Source organism: Ovis aries, chromosome 3 (assembly GCF_016772045.2).
Source record: "Ovis aries strain OAR_USU_Benz2616 breed Rambouillet chromosome 3, ARS-UI_Ramb_v3.0, whole genome shotgun sequence".
NCBI classification, from domain to species: domain Eukaryota; kingdom Metazoa; phylum Chordata; class Mammalia; order Artiodactyla; family Bovidae; genus Ovis; species Ovis aries.
Genome location: NC_056056.1, coordinates 46,358,248 through 46,378,735, shown reverse-complemented (window position 1 = coordinate 46,378,735; position 20,488 = coordinate 46,358,248). Strand labels below are relative to the sequence as shown.

General features: G+C 37.9%; 1 long non-coding RNA gene across 2 annotated transcripts in view; it reads right to left on the bottom strand.

The window, feature by feature from the left end:
- LOC105612743 (uncharacterized) overlaps window positions 1-13,604 on the bottom strand; it is a 65,546-nt gene extending 51,942 nt beyond the window's left edge. The window contains exons 1-2 of one of the 2 annotated variants that reach the window (XR_009600150.1): window positions 13,424-13,604; window positions 5,689-11,059 (exon numbers count right to left, since the gene is read on the bottom strand). This is a non-coding gene — a long non-coding RNA (uncharacterized LOC105612743). The remainder of the gene's footprint in view (window positions 1-5,688; window positions 11,060-13,423) is intronic. The other variant, XR_003588694.3, reaches the window with a different exon arrangement.
- Between the last annotated feature and the right edge of the window lie 6,884 nt (window positions 13,605-20,488).

Sequence of the window (20,488 nt, the reverse complement as noted above, 5' to 3'; positions counted from 1 at the left end):
GCTGGTGCTCACTTCTCTTCCTTACTAATAAATGTCTTTTGTGGCATACCCCTCCCCTCGCCAGAATAGAATACTTTTTTCTGCATTAAAAACTTGTTTAGGCAGACATCCTTCCTCCTCAATGATTCTTTTAATGACAACTTTTCTGCTGTCTGTTGCTGAGCAGAAGCTTCTTCTCCTATTATCTTGACATTTTAAAGCCAAACTTCTTTTTAAAATTATCAAACTATTCTTGCTGACATAAATTTTTCCTACTTTAGGTCTTTCACCTTCCTTTTAAGTTGTTATATGACTTCATTTTTTCTGGAATCATATTAGACTCCATAGATAAGTCTTTCTTACAGCAATACTTCACCCACACAAAAGGGTTACATTTTCAATATGAGATAAAAAGGCATTTCATCAACAGTGCAAAGTTTTGCAACAGTTACAAGTTTCTGTAGCTGCAGCAACAGTTTCCTTTTCCTTTATTAACAATGGTCTTTACACTGGATTTATATATCTTGAAATGGTGGGTAACCACAGCTGCAGATCAAACAGATCAATCTATGCTGCATATCAAACAGTTCAAATTTTTCTTGTAATATAATGACTCTGCTTCTTGGAAGAACTTCCAGGATCATTAGCAGCACTTTGTATGGGTCCTTGGTGTTATTCAAAGTTTATAGCATTGCACTAAACACGATGAAAAATCTTTGAAAACCATGAGATAATCTTTTACTGCAATATAGATTTTACTAGAGACACAATTGTTCACATGGAGATGTTTAGTGTCACATAGCATTTTACTTGCAACATGAAACACTAGATTTCATCGTTACAGCAACAGGAGGTAGCTATGAAATTATTAAAGTAGTACTGCTGCTGCTAAGTCGCTTCAGTTGTGTCCGACTCTGTGCGACCCCATAGACGGCAGCCCACCAGGCTCCACCATCCCTGGGATTCTCCAGGCAAGAACAATGGAGTGGGTTGCCAGTTCCTTCTCCAATGCATGAAAGTGAAAAGTGAGAGTGAAGTCACTGAGTCATGTCCAACTCAGCGATCCCATGGAATGCAGCCTACCAGGCTCCTCCATCCATGGGATTTTCCAGGCAAGAGTACTGGAGTGGGGTGCCATTGCCTTCTCCAGTTAAAGTGGTACACCATGTATTATAGTTAATTTTATGCAGTTATGATTTAATACTGCTTCTTTATGTTTATCTTTTTCTTAACTGGGAATGTTGCCATGTATGCTCTGTAAGTGACTGTGTAAATTTTGAAAAATTTTGAACTTTTTACAATAGACTTGTTTATATTTTATAGTTGTTGATGTTCAGCCACTAAGTTAAGTGTGACTCTTTGCGACTCCATGAACTGTAGCATGCCAGGCTTACCTGTCCTTCACTATCTTCCGGAGTTTGCTCAAACTCATATCCATTGAGTCAATTATGTCATCCAGCCATCTCATCCTCTGTCACCCCCTTCTCCTTCTGCCATCAATTTTTCCCAGCATCAGGGTCTTTTTCAATGAGTTGGCTCTTCACATCAGGTGGTCAAAGTACTGGAGCTTCAGCTTCAGCATCAATACTTCCAATGAATATTCAGAATTGATTTTGGGGGGGTTTGACTGGATGATCTTCTCACTGTCCAAAGGACTCCTTAAAGTGTTCTCTGGCACCACAATTTGAAAGCATCAATTCTTCAGTGCTCAGCCTTTTTTATGGTCCAACTCTCACATCCATACATGACTACTGGAAAAACCAGTTTTGACCTCAGACCTTTGTCAGCAAAGTGATGTCTCTGCTTTCTATTATGCTGTCTACGTTTGTCAAAGGTTTTCTTCCAAAGAGCAAGTGTCTTTAATTTCATGGCTGCAGTCACCATCCACAATGATTCTGGAGCCCAAGAAAAGTAGTCTGTCATGGTTCCCACTTTTTCCCCATCTATTTGCCATGAAGTGATGGGACCAGATAGCATGATCTTCATTTTTTTGAATGTTGAGTTTTAAACTAGCTTATTCACTCTCCTCTTTTACCCTCATCAAAAGGCTCTTTAGTTCCTCTTCACTTTCTGCCATTAGAGTGGTTTCATCTGCATATCTGAGGTTGGTATTTCGCCCAGAAATCTTAATTCCAGCCTGTGAGTCATCCAGCCTGACATTTCTCTTGATGTTCTCTGAATATAAGTTAAATAGGCAAGGTGACAGTATACAGCGTTGACGTACTCCTTTCCCAATTTTGAACCAGTTTGTTGTTTCATGTCCAGTTCTAACTGTTGCTTCTTGATATCCATACAGGTTTCTCAGGAGACAGGTAAGGTGTTCTGGTATTCCCATCTCTCTAAGAATTTTCTACAGTTTGTTGTGATCCACACAGTCAAAGCCTTTAGCATAGTTAATGAAGCATTTTTTTTTTAAATTTTTCTTACTTTTTCTATGCGCCAATGGATGTTGGCAATTTGATCTCTGGTTACTCTGCCTTTTCTAAATCCAGCTTGAACATCTGGAATTTCTTGGTTCATTTACTGTTGAAGCCTAGTTTGAAGGATTTTAAGCATTACCTTGCTAGCATGTGAAATGAGCACAGTTGTACAGTAGTCTGAACATTCTTTGGCATTGCTTTTGGGGACTGGAATAGAAACTGACCTTTTCCAGTCCTATGGCCACTGTTGCGATTTCCAAATTTGCTGGCATATTGAGTGCAGCCCTTTCACAGCATCATCTTTTAGGATTTGAAATAGCTCAGCTAGAATTCCACTACCTCCACTAGCTTTGTTAGTAGTGATGTTTCCTAAGGCCCACTTGACTTTGCATTAAACAACGTCTGGCTCTAGGTGAGTGATCATACCATCGTGATTATCTGGGTCATTAAGACCTTTTTTGGTACAGTACTTCTGTGTAGTATTGCCACCTCTTCTTTATCTCTTCTGCTTCTGTTATGTCCTTGCTCTTTCTGTCCTTTATTGTGCCTATCTTTGCATGAAATAGTCCCTTGGTATCTCTACTTTTCTTGAAGAGATCTCTAGTCTTTCCCATTCTATTGTTTTCCTCTTATTTCTCTGCATTGTTTACTTAAGAAGGCTTTCTTATATCTCCTTGCTATTCTCTGGAACTCCACATTCCGTTAGGTATATCTTTCCCTTTTTCCTTCACCTTTTGCTTCTCTTCTTTTCTCAGCTATTTGTAATACCTCCTCAGACAACCACTTTGCCTTCTTACATTTCTTTTTCTTGGGAGTGGTCTTGGTCACCACCTCCTGCACAATGTTATGAACTACCATCCAGTAAATGATACTTCAGCAAATGATAAAATACCCTAGTACCTGCGTATATTTTATGCATTCATGACATACCATACTTCTTTTTGATATTTCTAGGCTACACAATTTTTGAGTTATTTTCAAACTGTCACAAATCTAAAAAAAGTTTTGAATCTATTTTTTGAAGAAATATGCATTTAAACTGCCTTCACAGTTCAGTCCCAAATTGTTCAAGGATCAACTGTATATATACATATGCACATAAACACACACACACAGACATAGAACAAATCTCTTATTACTTAAGGCAAACAATCAAAACCTGATATCCAATATTCTTTGAAAAGTTATTTACTTTCAATGACATTGTTTCATAGGATATAAAATTAAGATGTTAGCTAACATAATCACTTTTTCTTGCGTGTAATAGCTAATGAAAACACATTAACAAAGCAGTCATGTCAAGTATTTTAAACTGTCCTTGAAAGGGTAGACACCAAGAGTTCTCCATAGACTCCCCACTGTTCTTAGGGTAGAGTTTCTGCCTCTTCTCTTTGCACCTCCTCATCCCTGATCAAAGCACTTCCAAAGAATTGTCTATACTTAATTTTTACTGACTCTCCTTTCTCTCTTGAGCCTACTCCAATCAGATTTTCCTCCCACTGTGTAATAAAAACTGCACTTATCAGAATCAACAATGACCTCCATGCAGCCAAATCTCAAGGAGAAATCTCAGTTCATATCTCATATCACCTAACACGAGCATTTGATTTATTGGTTGGTTTCTTCTTGAGATAGTTTTGTCAGTAGATCTCCAAGTCACCCCCGTCTTCAGTTCTCCTTCTATCTCAACGACCATTCTTTCTCGGCATTCTTTGCTGAATTCTCCTTTATCTTCCTACCCTCTAAAAATTCGAGAGTCCAGGACTCACTGCATAAACCTCTTCTCTTTCCTATCTACACACTCATTCATTGAAGTTTTCATCTAGTCCATGACTTTAAATGCCATTTACATGCTGCTGCCTCCGAAATTCCCATGTCGAGCCCAACTCCTATGCAAACTACATATCCCACAGGATATTTCCCATCTCCATTTGTATGTCTACAGGCATTTCAACAAGCCCAAAACTAAACTGCTAATCTTCTGCCCTAGAGTACTCTTCCTTCAAATTCTGCACTTCATAAAACAGTAGCACCATTCTTCCACTCGCTCAGGCCCAAACCTTGGAATCACATTTGACTCCTCTCCTTCTCACACATCCCACATCCAATTCATTAGAACATCCAGTCAACTGTACTACAAAACTTATTCACACTACCAGTCACACTACTTCTCACTACCTCCTCCTCTGCCACCTTGGACCAAACCTCGATAATCTCATGTTCCCTTCACTTAGTCAATTTTTCACCCTGTGAAGCAAAGCATTTAAAAGGTTAAGTTGGATTGTTACTTTTCCTGCTTAAACTTTCCTATGGCTTCCCATTTTACTCAGAATGAAAAGTCTTTGTGACTATAACCCCTTATATGATGTTCCTACCATTACCACCTCCACCAACTCTTTGATCTCATTTCCTACTGCTCTCCCCTCTTGCTCATCTATCGTACCCACAATACTGTCTTTGCTATTCCTCACACACACAGAGCACACTCTATCTCAGGGTCTTTGTATTTCTAACATTCTCCAAGTATTCCCATGTAATGCTCTACCTTCGTCACCTAGATCTTTCCTAACTATCCCATATAAAATAAATCCTCTCATCTTTTTGATACTCTATCCTGATTTATCATTCAAAGAACCTTTTTTACTTTGCAATATTTGTAGATTCATAAGCACTTGCAAGAAATAATAGAGATCCTGTGTACCCTTTACCCAGTTTCCCCCAGTGGCCACATTTTACAAAACTACAGTGCAATATTGCCACTAGGATATTGACATTGATACAGCCAAGATACAGGACACTTCCAGTTCTATCAAGGATTCATGGTGCTCTTTTACCGCCACACCCATGACCCTCTAACCTCTACTCCCTTCTAATCCTCAGCAACCACTAACCTGTTCATGTCTAATTGTTTTTATTTCAAGAATGTTATATAAGTGTAATCATACATATTAACTTTTGAGGGTTGGCCTCTTCCACATAACATTATTCCTTGGAGATTCATCCACGTTGTTGTGTCATGGCATTTTTTTACCACCTGATATAAAAACATACATTTTTATTTGCTTATTAGGCCAAGTGAAGGACAGGAAAGCCTGGCATGCTGTAGTCCATGGGGTTGCAAAAGAGTTGGACATGACTGATCGACTGAACAACAAGGCTAAGTTTCCTGAGAGCAGGGAATCTATTTTGTACACTGTACTATAGTGTAGATATAAAATAAACATTTGTTGAATAAATTAAATCCAGACTCTTTAACATGACTGATAAGACCCAAATGAAGCATGCTTACCTTTCCAACCTTATCTTTCATTTCCATGACTCCTCCACGCTGCCACACCACTCCCATCCAGATACACTAAATAGTGAATAATGCCATTCAATTACACTAAACATCTTGCCATTTATAGCAGATTGCATATGTGCTCTGATTTTTTTCATATTGACTGTTTACAACAGTGGCTCTCAAACTGTAGTGTACCTCAGAATCACAGGGATGATCAGGTTTATTAAAACAGACTGCTAGACTCCAACTTCAGAGTTTTAAATTCAGGAAGTCTGAAGTCCTGAGAATCTGCATTTCTGACAAATTCCCAAGTGATGTCGATTCAGCTGGTCGATGAACTGTGTGTGGAAAATCACTATGTCAGAACATTTTAAAATTTCCCTCCCCATTTCACGTGCCTAATTTCTTGGTTAACTTTTAGTCCCTCCCATCCCCTAGAACATGGTGTTCATGGTACACTGTTCTTACCCTATCACATCACTTATCACAGGATATTATAATGTCCTATTTATGTATGCTTCTCTTCTGCCAAACGATATCCTCAGCACTTAGTACAATCTGATACAGACTAAGCACTCAATGTATATGATGACTGAATAGGTCCCTTAATTTTGATACCTTAAAAGACTCAACTGAAATAGTATCTTTACAGTCATAGGATATTTAGAAGTACGTGCTTCTATATGCTCAAAATAAAAGATGAAAACACCAAGGATCATTTAAGGCAATTTTTAATATTAAGATTTTATAGAGAGTATTATTGTTTATTGCAGTTCTTTTCAAACAAAAAAATACACCACACATTGAAATAATGACTGATGACAAAGGTTAAGAATGCAAGTTAAGATACTTTAAACATTATTTTTTCAATAATTACTTCAAAGTCTGTATTTTGTTCTTCTAAAAGTGTACTCTCTTGCCTTCAGACTAAACACCCAAACCACAGACTACCTAACCCAGCCAGGACTTCAAAGAACACTGTAATTGACCCCCAGTGCTCACCAGATGTTCAAATCAGAACATATTCACTTGTACAGATCTATAGACTATTACTAAAATTCCAAAATCCAAAAAAAACTCTCTAGAAACCTAAAGTTTTTCACAAGTTTGAGTCAAATTCATTTAGCAGCAAATCTTACCTGAACATGTGTGGTTACTATATAGGTTATATAGCTTTATCCAAATTAGTGTTAATACTAACGGATTTTTTGTGGCACGTTTGATTATGTTTGATTTTAAAATGCTACTCTAGACCCCACTGAGTGTTACAGAAAATATGGTATATACACTATGTGAAGCGAGTGAAGTCGCTCAGTCATGTCTGACTCTTTGCGACCCCATGGACTGTAGCCTATCAGGCTCCTCTATATACACTATATTATACACTATATTATATACTATAATACACTATGCTATATTTTACACTATATATACACTATATTCCTGTCTAAAATCCCAACAATCTTGAGTTCTGAAACACACTGGACCCAGAGGGTTTGGATAAACTTACATGCCTATATTAAGAATGAGTTGTCAATTTCTCTAACCCTTACATTTTTGTCTACTATATTTGAAATATTTATCCAAATAATGTCCCCTATTGTTTTATCCAATTTTCTGTTGATGGGTGGGGCTGTGTTCCCTCTGTTATTTACCTGGGGCCACACTATGGTGGAGGTAATGAAGATGATGGCAATGGTGACCTCCCTCAAAAGGTCCCATGCACGCACTACTCATAATGGTGTGATCGTCACCTAGACACAGACATCCTGGAATGTGAAGTCAAGTGGGACTTAGGAAGCATCACTACAAACAAAGCTAGTGGAGGAGACGGAATTCCAGTCGAGCCATTTCAAATCCTAAATGATGATGTTGTGAAAGTGCTACACTCAATATGCCAGGAAATTTGGAAAACTCAGCAGTAGCAACAGGACTGGAAAAGGTCAGTTTTCATTCCATCTCCAAAGGATGCTGAAACTACTGCACAATTACACTGATCTCACACTCTAGTAAACGTGAAGTTGCTCAGTCATGCCCGACTCTTTCGGACCCCATGGACTGTAGTCTACCAGGCTCCTCTGTCCATGGGATTTTCCAGGCAGTAGTACTAGAGTGGATTGCCATTTCCTTCTCCAAGGGATCTTCCCAACCCAGGGATCGAACCCAGGTTTCCTGCATCATAGACAGACGCTTTACTGTCTGAGCCACCAGGGAAGTCCCTTTACACTCTAGTAAAGTAATGCTCAAAATTCTCCAAGGCAGGCTTCAATAGTATGTGAACTGTGAACATCCAGATATTCAAGCTAGATTTAGAAAAGGCAGAGGAAACAGATATCAAACTGTCAACATCTGCTGGATCATTGAAAAAGCAAGAGAGTTCCAGAAAAACATCTACTTCTCCTTTCTTGACTACGCCAAAGCCTTTGACTGTGTGGATCACAACAAACTGTGGAAAATTCTGAAAGAGATGGGAATACCAGACTACGTGACCTGCCTCTTGAGAAACCTATATGCAGGTCAGGAAGCAAGAGTTAGAACTGGACATGGAACAACAGACTGGTTCCAAATAGGAAAAGTAGTATGTCAAGGCTGTATATTGTCACCCTGCTTGTTTAACTTATATGCAGAGTACCTCATGAAAAACGCTGGGCTGGAAGAAGCACAAGCCAGAATCAAGATTGCCGGAAGAAATATCAATAACTTCAGATATGCAGATGACACCACCCTTATGGCAGAAAGTGAAGAGGAACTCAAAAGCCTCTTGATGAAAGTGAAAGAAGAGACTGAAAAAGTTGGCTTAAAGCTTAACATTCTTAAAACGAAGATCATGGCATCCGGTCCCATCACTTCATGGGAAATAGATGGGGAAACAGTGGAAACAGTGTCAGACTTTATTTTTTTTGGGCTCCAAAATCACTGCAGATGGTGATTGCAGCCATGAAATTAAAGGATGCTTACTCCTTGGAAGAAAAGTTATGACCAACCTAGATAGCATATTCAAAAGCAGAGACATTACTTTGCTGACTAAGGTCCGTCTAGTCAAGGGTATGGTTTTTCCTGTGGTCATGTATGGATGTGAAAGTTGAACTGTGAAGAAGGCTGAATGCCGAAGAATTGATGCTTTTGAACTATGGTGTTGGAGAAGACTCTTGAGGGTCCCTTGCACTGCAAGGAGATCCAACCAGTCCATTCTGAAGGAGATCAACCCTGGGATTTCTTTGGAAGGAATGATGCTAAAGCTGAAACTCCAGTACTTTGGCCACCTCATGTGAAGAGTTGACTCATTGGAAAAGACTTTGATGCTGGGAGGGAATGGGGGCAGGAGAAGAAGGGATGAACGAGGATGAGATGGCTGGATGGCATCACGGACTCGATGGACGTGAGTCTGAGTGAACTCCGGGAGATGGTGATGGACAGGGAGGCCTGGCGTGCTGCGATTCATGGGGTGGCAAAGAGTCGGACACGCCTGAGCGACTGAACTGAATTGAACGCAGATATACGGAATTTAGAAAGATGGTAACGATGACCCTATAATGCAAGACAACAAAAGAGACACAGATGTAAAGAATAAACTTTTAGACCCTGTGGGAGAAGGCAAGGGTGGGATGATTTGAGACAATAGCATTGAAACATGTGTGAAATAGATCGGCACTCCAGATTCGATGCATGAGACAGGGTGCTCAGGGCTGGTGCACTGGGATGACCCTGAGGGATGGGATGAGGAGGGAGGTGAGACGGGGGTTCAGGATGGGGAACACATGTACACCCATGGCTGATTCATGTGAATGTATGGCAAAAACCACCACAATATTGTAATTAGCCTCCAATTAAAATAAATTTTTAAAAGATAAAAATAGTTTTCAGGAATTCACTGGTGGTCCAGCAGTTAAGACTCTGACTCTCACTGCTGAGGGCCTATGTTCAATCGCTGGTCAGGGAACTAAGATCCCACAAGCTGCGTGGCACAGCCAAAAAGAGTTTCATTTTATCTAACATTAGCTAAATACTGTTGGGAACTCAACGTTTCTATTCATGTATGATACTTTCTTTTTAAATCAAGGAAACTCTATACTTCTTTGGGATCCTCATGGCTCACTACCATCAGATGAATCATCATCATCCTTAAATGAATCATCACCAGCACAACTGAAAGTATAGAACTAAAAAAAAAAATGCCTTGTGGGAAACATATCATTTTGAAATGCATCTCAAAGGCTAATGTCACATTTACAAGTCATTGACATTTGGCAGACTCAACTGATGAAAGTAGAATTTTTGTAGATTAAAATGTAAAGGGGACAACAATAGCAGATTTATCACTGTAAAGAGGAAAAACACCTTAAATATATTTAGGAATGAACCGAACAAAAAACATATAGGATCTAGGAAGAAAATGCCACTGCTGCTGCTGCTAAGTCGCTTTAGTCGAGTCTGACTCTATGCGATCCCATAGACAGCAGCCCACCAGGCTTCCCTGTCCCTGGGATTCTCCAGGCAAGAACACTGGAGTGGGTTGCCATTTCCTTCTCCAATGCATGAAAGTGAAAAGTAAAAGTGAAGTCGCTCAGTCATGTCCAACTCCTAGTGACGCCATGGACTGCAGCCTACCAGGCTCCTCTGTCCATGGGATTTTCCAGGCAAGAGTACTGGAGTGGGGTGCCATTGCCTTTTCCGAAAATGACACTGGGAAACAGTAAAGGAAAACTTGGGTAAACAGAGGGCCACATACTTCTATTCAGCATATTTGGTTTCAGAAGGAAGAGGAAACATTTAAGTGACTTTAAATTGAAAGAGAAGTTTATTTGAAGAGTAGTACCTTGTGTAGATAGGCTTAGTAGGGCAAACCAGGACCCAGAAAGTTCCAGAACCCCAGGCAACTAACTTCCCTACCACTCACTTCTGGGAACCCAAGGCTTTGTAAGTCTTCTGCTGTCTGTCTGTCTGTCACTCTCTGTTGTGGGTCAGACATCTCTCCCTCCCTTATGTGCTAGTGTCATCACTTTCTAGGTCAAGACCAGGTAAGATGAATTGCAAATTTCTCAAGAGAGAATCTGATTGGACCGATTTGAATCCTACTCCTGGTCCAATCAGCTATGGTAGGGGAGGGAAGAGGGTTAAGTGGGTACCTGCTCACTAATAAAAGATAAGGATGTAGACTGGAACATGAGGAAGTGGTACAGGCAAATTGAATGGCATGTCCCTTATAGATGAGCAGACTGCATACTGTGGAGAGGCAATTCAACATAAGAGGTTAACAGCACAGGCTCTGGGACCAAACTACCTGCATTTGACTTTACTAAGTCAAATTAGTTGCTTGACCTTCAAGAAGTTTCTTGACCTTCAACAAGTTATTCAATCTATGCTTCAGTCTTCTCATCTGTAAAATGAAAATGATAATAGGGTTGCTGCGGGGATTGAATGAATGAACACGAAGAAAGCACTCAGTAAAAACTACTTATTATTTTTATAAAGATGCCCATCTCCCCTAAAGTTATCTATAAAATTAATGCAAGTCCAATCAAAATCACAACTCTTTTAATTTGACAAAGCAATTTTAAAGTTACTATGGAAGAAATATCCATGGAGAGGATGGCATAAGTAGAATGGGAAGAATATATAGACTGATGCAAGTTCATGTCATAGATCTTACAATGGTTGCTTCACATTATATTTTTTAATGTATGTATATGACAAATTTTTCTTTTATATACATCAAATATATTTTTAAGAAACAATTCTTTAAAAATATATTCCAAAAAAGAAGACTATTAAGCATGGATTTACCCTACCAGCAGTTTAAAAATAATTTAAAGTATATTAAAACAATAATATTATTATCCAATAACAAGTCAATGAAATAGAAAGTAAAATATATGTGGAAATTTAGTACAGTATAAAGGTAGAATTTTAAATCAGAGAGAAGACTGGGTGGTGTTCAATAAATAGTGTAGTGCAACCAAGTCATTCGGAGAAGGCAATGGCACCCACTCCAGTACTCTTGCCTGGAAAATCCCATGGATGGAGGAGCCTGGTAGACTGCAGTCCATGGGGTTGCTAGGAGTCGGACACGACTAAGCGACTTAACTTTTACTTTTCACTTTCATGCACTGGAGAAGGAAATGGCAACCCACCCCAGTATTCTTGCCTGGAGAATCCCAGGGACCGGGGAGCCTGGTGGGATGCCGCCTCTGGGGTTACAGAGTCAGACACTACTGAGGCAGCTTAGCAGCAGCAGTAACCAAGTCATTTAGGGGGAAAAAAAAAAATCATGCTAGATTCTTCCCTTCCTCCTCCTAACTAAACTTCAGAAGGACTAAATATTGAACTATTTTTAAGAAGATATCTAAAAATGTTAAAAAAAAAAATACACAGGTAAGCATGGCATTAAAGCTGGAAACAGGAAAAGACCTACCTAAAAATGTCTTTCTTCACAACCACCCCATCAGCTTTAACTTCTACTCATTTGCACTTATTTGTGGATTCTGATTAGCTCTATATAAAGTTTTAACATAATACAAAATTGAACATATACAATTTTGTTATATATTTTATATAATCTTATCATGTACTTACTTTTCTTGTACCTCTATTGTCTTTCTACTTAGCCCACACATCAGTGGCACAGTCCATTCTTCACTCTGCTTCTCTCTCTCTTAAAATAACTTTCTTTTAAAGTTATAAACATGTAGTTTTTCTTAAGAGAATTTTAGTTTTGTTTTCTTGAGCTCTATCTGTAAAGTATCTTGTTTGCATTTTAATTGAAATTGATAATCTACAAATAATTTAGAAATGAATTGTATTCTTTGCTATTTTAGCTCATCTGGTATCATATGTTATTTTTCCTAGACTGCTTTTTCTCCTTCAATAAAAGTTTTATTGGCGGGGTGGAAGCCATACATAGAAAAAGAAGACAAGAAAAACTTTTCAGCAAATAAACACCACAAGCTATATTATAAAAGATAAATTTAAAAAGGTAAAAATATTTGTGATTACATTCAGACAAAACTTAATATTCCTAATTTACAAAAAGCTCTTATAATTTTTAAAAAAATGTTAATATTCCAGATAGGCAAAAATCATGAATTGGCAATTCACAAAAACAGAGCCAATAAATATATGGAAGATGCTCAGTTTTACACCTGGTCAACGAGATGTAAATTAAAACAAGATGAAAAAATGATAATATTTTTTAAGGTGATAAAGATCACAAAGATTGACAATACTCAAGATCTGCAAGAAGACCACCTAGCTATGGTTCACCCACTATGTTGGTGGAAAACTTTTCAAGGGGAGAGTCTGGTAACAACATATAGAACTCTACAAATGCGCATTCCCTTTGATCCAGTAAATGTATTTCTATGAATTTATGTTAAGGAAAATCAGGGATATGTACAGGTTTATGTATAATAATCATCTAGTATTGTTTGCACAACTGAAAGACTGTAAATACCCTAAAGGTCCAACAATCTAGAAACTGACTGAATGTATTAATACTATATCCATATAGCCATTAAATCCATATAGCCATTAAATCCATATAGCCATTAAAAACGCTAATGTAACCTACTTTATCTGGAAAGATGTGAGGAATTTGGAAAATAGAATATGCTCATATTTTCCTATTAAGAAAAAAAAGTTTATGCGTATGCATGAAAGCTCTAAGTTTATACAGAACTAAGTTAATACGTTATTTCTGGGTGACGAGATTGTGTTTTTCTTTTACATACGTTTATGTACTTACTATTGGACAGTTTTGCAGGGATCAGGCATTTAAAAAAAAAAAAGAGAGAGCAGCATTCTTCTTACAATCAAAGAATACAGGGACACTTAATTTGCGGAGGTAAAGAGGCCTCGGGTAAGGATCCTGCTAGAACGGGAGCGGAGGGAAAAGTTCCCGGATCGCCGAACCTCGCCGTACTGCTCCGGCGAGAGCACAGCGACCGGAAACACGCCACGCGAGATCTCGGGGATTCTGGGTCCGGAGGTACCCGCATTACCTCTCACGGAAGAAAGTGTTACCGTTTGAAAATTATCTCTTTTCTTTAACACAACACCGACTATCAGCGCAGTCAAAGGACGTTTCTATCCTGAGAGGAGTGCGGGGGAGGTAGGCAGAGTTAAAGTTTTTCCTGAAAATGAAAGGCTCCCCCTCTCCCATCCACCCGCCTCTTCCCGTCATTCTGGAGGCGCTTAGAGGCCGCCGCGGGGGAAGGCCGTTTCTATGGGTGACGATTTACAAGAACGCTGCCAGCGTCAACAACGCTAGCAGACTATTGTGTGCTACCGCTGCCTAGAAAGGTGGACGGTGCGCAGCGCAGCGTGGGACGTGGAGGCGAGCTACACACTGATTGGCCCGCGGCTGCCCAGGCCGCTGCTGGGGGCGGGGCGGGGGCGAGACGGGATGGCGCGCGTGCGCAAAGGTGTCCCCTCGAGCCGGACTCCTTCCCGGGTGCCAATGTGGGTGTTCCAGTCGTGGAACTGGGCGGAGCGAGGGGTTTGATTATGGCCTGGTCGCGGGAATGGGGGCCGTTAATCTTTCACACACGCATAACCAGCAGGGCGCATAAATCAGCGAGGCTTTCCTTTGAGGCCTGGCCCACTGCAGGCGAAGAACCGCGGAGGAGTGAGAGGCGAGGCCCAGGCTAAAAGATCGGATCACATGCCGGACACTGTCTGCGTAGCGTAGGGCGGGGAAACCCTGCGGAAAAGCCAGAGTGGAAGGACCGAAAGCCCAAACACTACCGCTCCCTTTGGCTAGATACCTAAGTTTATGGTGATAAATTAGTAGCTTTGCTATAGAAGCCTAGTTTCAAGTCCCAGAGTGGACAAGAATCACATACTGTTTTGAGAGAGTAATACCTCCATGGGAGACCTCGAAGCCCAGTAAGGCTCCCAGATTTCCTGACCATTTGGTGAATGATGTTCAGAGGAAAAATTTAAGATATGTCCATCTGTGTAACTCTTCAGGCTTAAATACCTGTTTATCTTAAATTACAAAATTAAGTGATGGAAACTTTGTAGTAGTTTATAGTGACCCATTGGCTACTATTCATTATCGTTTTAAATTTTTCTTAATTTGTAGGTATCAGAGAGCCTTTTGCTATTTTATTCTTGGAGTATTGTAAATGAAAAATTTTATATCAAAAAACTGCAAAAAAAAAAAAGCTTAAATATAATGACATATATATTAATAAAACTCCTAGAGGAAAACGTAGGCAGACCACTCTATGACATAAATCACAGCAACATCGTTTTCAATCCATCTCCCAGAATAGTGGAAATAAAAGCAAAAATTAACAAACGGAACCTACTTAAACTGAAAAGCTTTTGCACAGCAAAGGAAACAATATTATTACTGCCTGAGCCACCAGGGCATCCCAATAAGCAGAGAAAATATGGGAAATCGCATGTGATTTATTTTTTTATTTCTTTTCCCAATTTTCTAGCACCCAAGCCCCCATGTAAAACTATAATAGAGGTAAGCTGTGCATGTGTGAATCTGGCCTTCCGCATCGCAGCAAATGTTTTGGGAACTAATTTACAAGATAGATTACTGCCCAGGAATTTGGCCACTGGGTGGCAAATATACAGTACAGATGCAAATAACACTGTGATGTGTTTGCAAACACAACTGATATATTGAAATCAAGACCTAGAAATTTTGGTTGAAACTTATTGTCTAATCCCAGCCAGATGAATTGACTACTAAAACCAAACAAAAAAAAATCAACATTTTTATAGTATTTAAATAAAGACTCAGTATTTCATAGCACAGTTTTCAAAATATCCAAGCTATGGCCTAAAATCCAGCATTCCAAAAACCAGGAAAATCTAAATTGAGAAAAGACAATCAAGAGACACCAATGCCAAAAGGACACAGATTTTGGAATTATCCAACAAAGATTTTAAAGTAGATATTGGAAAAATATTCCAGACACTCTTGAAATGAATAGAAAGATAGAAAGTTTCAGCAATGAAATAGATGAATTCCACTTGTGGGAATTGGAGACAAACACAATAACCAAAACCTGAAAAATACAATAACCAAATTTAAAAGTTCACTAGATGGCTTCAAGGACATAGTGGAGAAAGCAGAGGAAAGAGTTAATGACCTTGAAAGTAGATCAATAAAAATTAATGATTTAAAAGATCTTAAATGATCGAAAATAAAAAGGATAAACCCAAAGCACGCCCAGACACATCATAATCAGACTGCTTAAAACTAAAGGCAAAGAAAAGTTATCAAAAGAGATTTTTGTCTAGAAATCTAGAGAATGGGAGGGAAACATGTATTATATAGGGAACTATTATTCAAATGAAGATGAATTTTTCATTAAAAAACATAAAGGCCAGGAAACAGAACATTTTGAAATGCTGAAAAAAACAATGCAACTCAGAATTCTATATCCAGCAAGAAAAATCCTTTAGGATTAAAGTGGAAAAAGAAACAAACATTCTCAGGTAAAGGAAAATGAAGAGCATTTGTTTCTAGCAGACTTGCTTTAAAAGAATTGCTAAAGGAAGTTTTTCAGGCAAAAAGGAAGTGATACTAAAGGGAAACTTAGAACATTGGGAATGAAGAAAGAGCAACAGAAATGGTAAATATAAAATTACTCTTCTTGTGTTGTATAAATCATGTTTCATTGTTGAAAGCAAAAATAATAATATCTGATGGGATTTTCATTGTATAGAGGTGTTATACATAGGACAAACTATAATACCCTACAAAAGTGTGGCTATATGATGGTATTCTTTTTATAATCCACTTAGAGTAGTAATATGTTGATTTTATCTAGGCAGTGAAAAATTAAGTATGTATATTATAATCCCTAGTGAAAGTGAAAGTGAAGTCACTCAGTCGTGTCCGACTCTTGGCAACCCCATGGACTGCAGCCTACCAGGCTCCTCCATCCATGGGATTTTCCAGGCAAGAATACTGGAGTGGGATGCCATTTCCTTCTCCAAAAGAGTAACCACTAAAAATCTGGATAAAGAAATATAGTAAAAAAATCTCAAAACATTAAAATGGAACACTAAAAAAATACACAAATAAAGAGCAAAAGAGGCAGGACAAAGAAAACAAAGGAACAAAAAAACAAAGAAATCAAACAGAAAACAAATAATAAAATGGTTAACATAAACTTAAAGACATCAGTAATTACATTATGTTTAAAGGACCTATATGTGCTTGTGTGCTAAGTCATGCTAAGTTGCGTCAGTCGTGGCCTACTCTTTGCAACTCATGGACTGTAGCCTGCCAGGCTCCTCGGTCCATATACCAACTGAAAAACAGAGATTGTCAAAACTGATCAAAAAAATTCATGACCCAACATGTGCTGTATATGAGAAACTCACTTCAAGTATGATTTAGAGATTAAATAGTAAATAATTTTAAAAGATATATTTTTAAAATTCTAATAAAAAGAAAATTGGAATGGCTATATTACTATCAGACAAGGTGGCAGAGGATGAGATGGTTAAATAGCATCACCAACTCAGTAGACATGAACTTGAGCAAACTCTGGGTGATAGCGAAGAACAGGGAAGCCTGGCATGTTGTAGTCCATGGAGTCACAAAGAGTTGGACATGACTTAGTGACTAAACAACAACAAAAACATAAAAGTCGACTTCAGAGCAAAGGAAGTGACCAGGGTAAAGATTATTTCACAACAATAAAGAAGTCAGTTAATTAAGCAGACATTGTTTATGCACCTAACCACAAAGCTTCAAAATACATGAAGCAAATCCTGTCAGAAGTAACAGAAGAAATATACATATCAACAATCATAGCTGGGTACTTCAGTACTTCTCTCTTGGTAATATACAAACTAGGAAACAGAAAACCAACAAGAACTTAGAAGATAAAGATATAAAAGAATGTAACACCAGAGCTTAGAAATTTATCATTCCAAAACTACTGTAATTCAAATAGAATTTGGAAGGATTTGCCTAATCATCATTGTAATCAAGAATCCAAGAAGTAAAGATGCAATGTAATAGTGCTAATGAGTTTTTTTTTTAAAAAGAATATCAGTTAGATCTAATTGACATTTGTACAACACTCCACCCAACAACACAATACACATTGTTTGCAGGTGCCCAGGGAAGATTTACCAAGATTGACTATATCCTAGGTTATAAGTCATAATATATTAAAAGAATTAGAAATAATGCAAAGTATGTTCTCTGACATAATAGAATCAATAGCAGAAACACAACAAGAAGCTCTCAAAACACTTGGAAATTAAGCAATATACTTTTAAATAATCCCTGGGACAAAGAGAACGTCTTAAAAGAAATTAGAAAATGTTTTGAAGTTTAAAAAAAGAAAAAATACAATCCAACAAAATTTGTGAGATGTGGCTAAACCAGTGCATAGAGGAAATTTTACAGCATTAAAATGCTTATGTTAGAGAAGAAGGAGGGTCTCAAATCTTTGACCTCAGTTTTCATTTTAAGAAAACTAGAAAAAGAAAAGCAAAAATAAGCCCAAAACAATAAGAAAGAAGGAAAAAATAAAGATAGAGGCATAAAAATTAAGTTGAAAACAGAAAGGTAGAGAAAATCTATAATCAAAAAGCTGTTCCTTTGAAAGAATCAATACAATTGATGAAACTTTATCAAGACTGACAAAAAAAAGAGAGAAGACACAAGTTACCAGTATCCAAACTGAAAGAATGGATATTACTAGACTCTACACACATTGAAAAGATAATAAGAGAATGGTATGAACATATCTGTACATGTAAACTCAACAACTTAGATGGAATGTACCAATTCCTCAAAAACCAAATACTACCAAAACTCATCCAACATAAAATAGAGAGGCATGAAGAAAGAAAAAGCTTGAACTCATTTTATGAGGCCATTGTTACTCTGATTTAAAAACAAAGATATTACAAGAAAAGGAAATGAGCTCAGTGCCCCTCATGATCATAGAAAAATCTTCAACAAAATATTTACAAATTGAATTCAGTAATATAAAAAAAGAATAATACATCATAACCAAACAAGGTTTACTCTGGGAATGGAGGGGGTGTTCAGTATTGACAATTTAATCTGCCAATTTACTACACTAAAGAAGAAAAACTACATGACCATTTAATTGATGCAAAAAAATAATTTGAGAAAGTTAAATTCCAATTCATGATTAAAAAAAAACTTTCAGGAACCTAGGGATAGAAGGGACTTTTCTCAACATGATGAAGGGCATCCTCAAAAAAATGTACAGCTGACATACTCAGCAATGAATGGCTGACTGCTTCCCCTTAAGATCAAGGCAAGGCTATCTCTCTCATTGCTCTTATTCAACATCATTGTGGAAGACCTAGGCATTAGAAACAAGAAAAAATCAATAAAAGGTATATGGATTGTAAAGGAAGAAATTTGAAGATGACTCGATTATCTACAAAGAATACTCCAAGGAATCTATCTCCTCCACCCCAACAAATCTTCTAGAACTAGTGAGTTTAGCAAGGTTATACGGTCAAGACACAAAAAAATCAGTTGTATTTTTTTGTAATGAAATGAAAAATCAAAAGTTTTAAAATAATATTTATAAAAATTCAACAAAGTGAAATATTTAGGTATAAATTTATCAATATATATGCTCTAAAGTGGAAACTATTTTAATTTGTCTCAATCCCCTCTCATAAATGATTTTAGGATCATTGAACATTTATGTTTTTATATTATGCTTCATTTACATTTTTCTTTTTCATTTACATTACAGTTTGCTTCATTATACATTTTCTTCAAAATGGAATTATTTTATTATTATTTTATTATATTATTGACATTTTAAGGGCTGTCTAATGCCAAAGAATGCTCAAACTACTGCACAGTTGCACTCATCTCACACACTAGTAAGGTAATGCTCAAAAATCTCAAAGCCAGACTTCAGCCGTACGTGAACCTCGAACTTCCAGATGTTCAAGCTGGTTTTAGAAAAGGCAGAGGAACCAGAGATCAAATTGCCAACATCTACTGGATCATTGAAAAAGCAAGAAAGTTCCAGAAAAACATCTATTTCTGCTTGATTGACTATGCCAAAGGCTTTGACTGTGTGGATCACAATAAACTGTGGAAAATTCTGAAAGAGATGGGAATATCAGACCACCTGACCTGCCTCTTGAGAAACCTATATGCAGGTCAGGAAGCAACAGTTAGAACTGGACATGGAACAACAGACTGGTTCCAAATAGGAAAAGAAGTATGTCAAGGTTGTATCTTGTCACCCTGCTTATTTAACTTATATGCAGAGTACATCATGAGAAACGCTGGGCTGGAAGAAACACAAGCTGGAATCAAGATTGCTGGAAGAAATATCAATAACCTCAGATATGCAGATGACACCACCCTTATGGCAGAAAGTGAAGAGGAACTCAAAAGCCTCTTGATGAAAGTGAAAGAGGAGAGTGAAAAAGTTGGCTTAAAGCTCAACATTCAGAAAACGAAGATCATGTCATCCGGTCCCATCACTTCACGGGAAATAGATGGGGAAACAGTGGAATCAGTGTCAGACTTTATTTTTTTGGGGCTCCAAAATCACTGCAGATGGTGATTGCAGCCATGAAATTAAAAGACTCTTACTCCTTGGAAGGAAAGTTATGCCCAACCTAGACAGCATATTCAAAAGCAGAGACATTACTTTGCCAACAAAGGTCCGTCTAGTCAAGGCTATTGTTTTTCCAGTGGTCATGTATGGATGTAAGAGTTGGACTATAAAGAAAGCTGAGCCCAGAAGAACTGATGCTTTTGAAGTGTGGTGTTGGAGAAGACTCTTGAGAGTCCCTTGGACTGCAA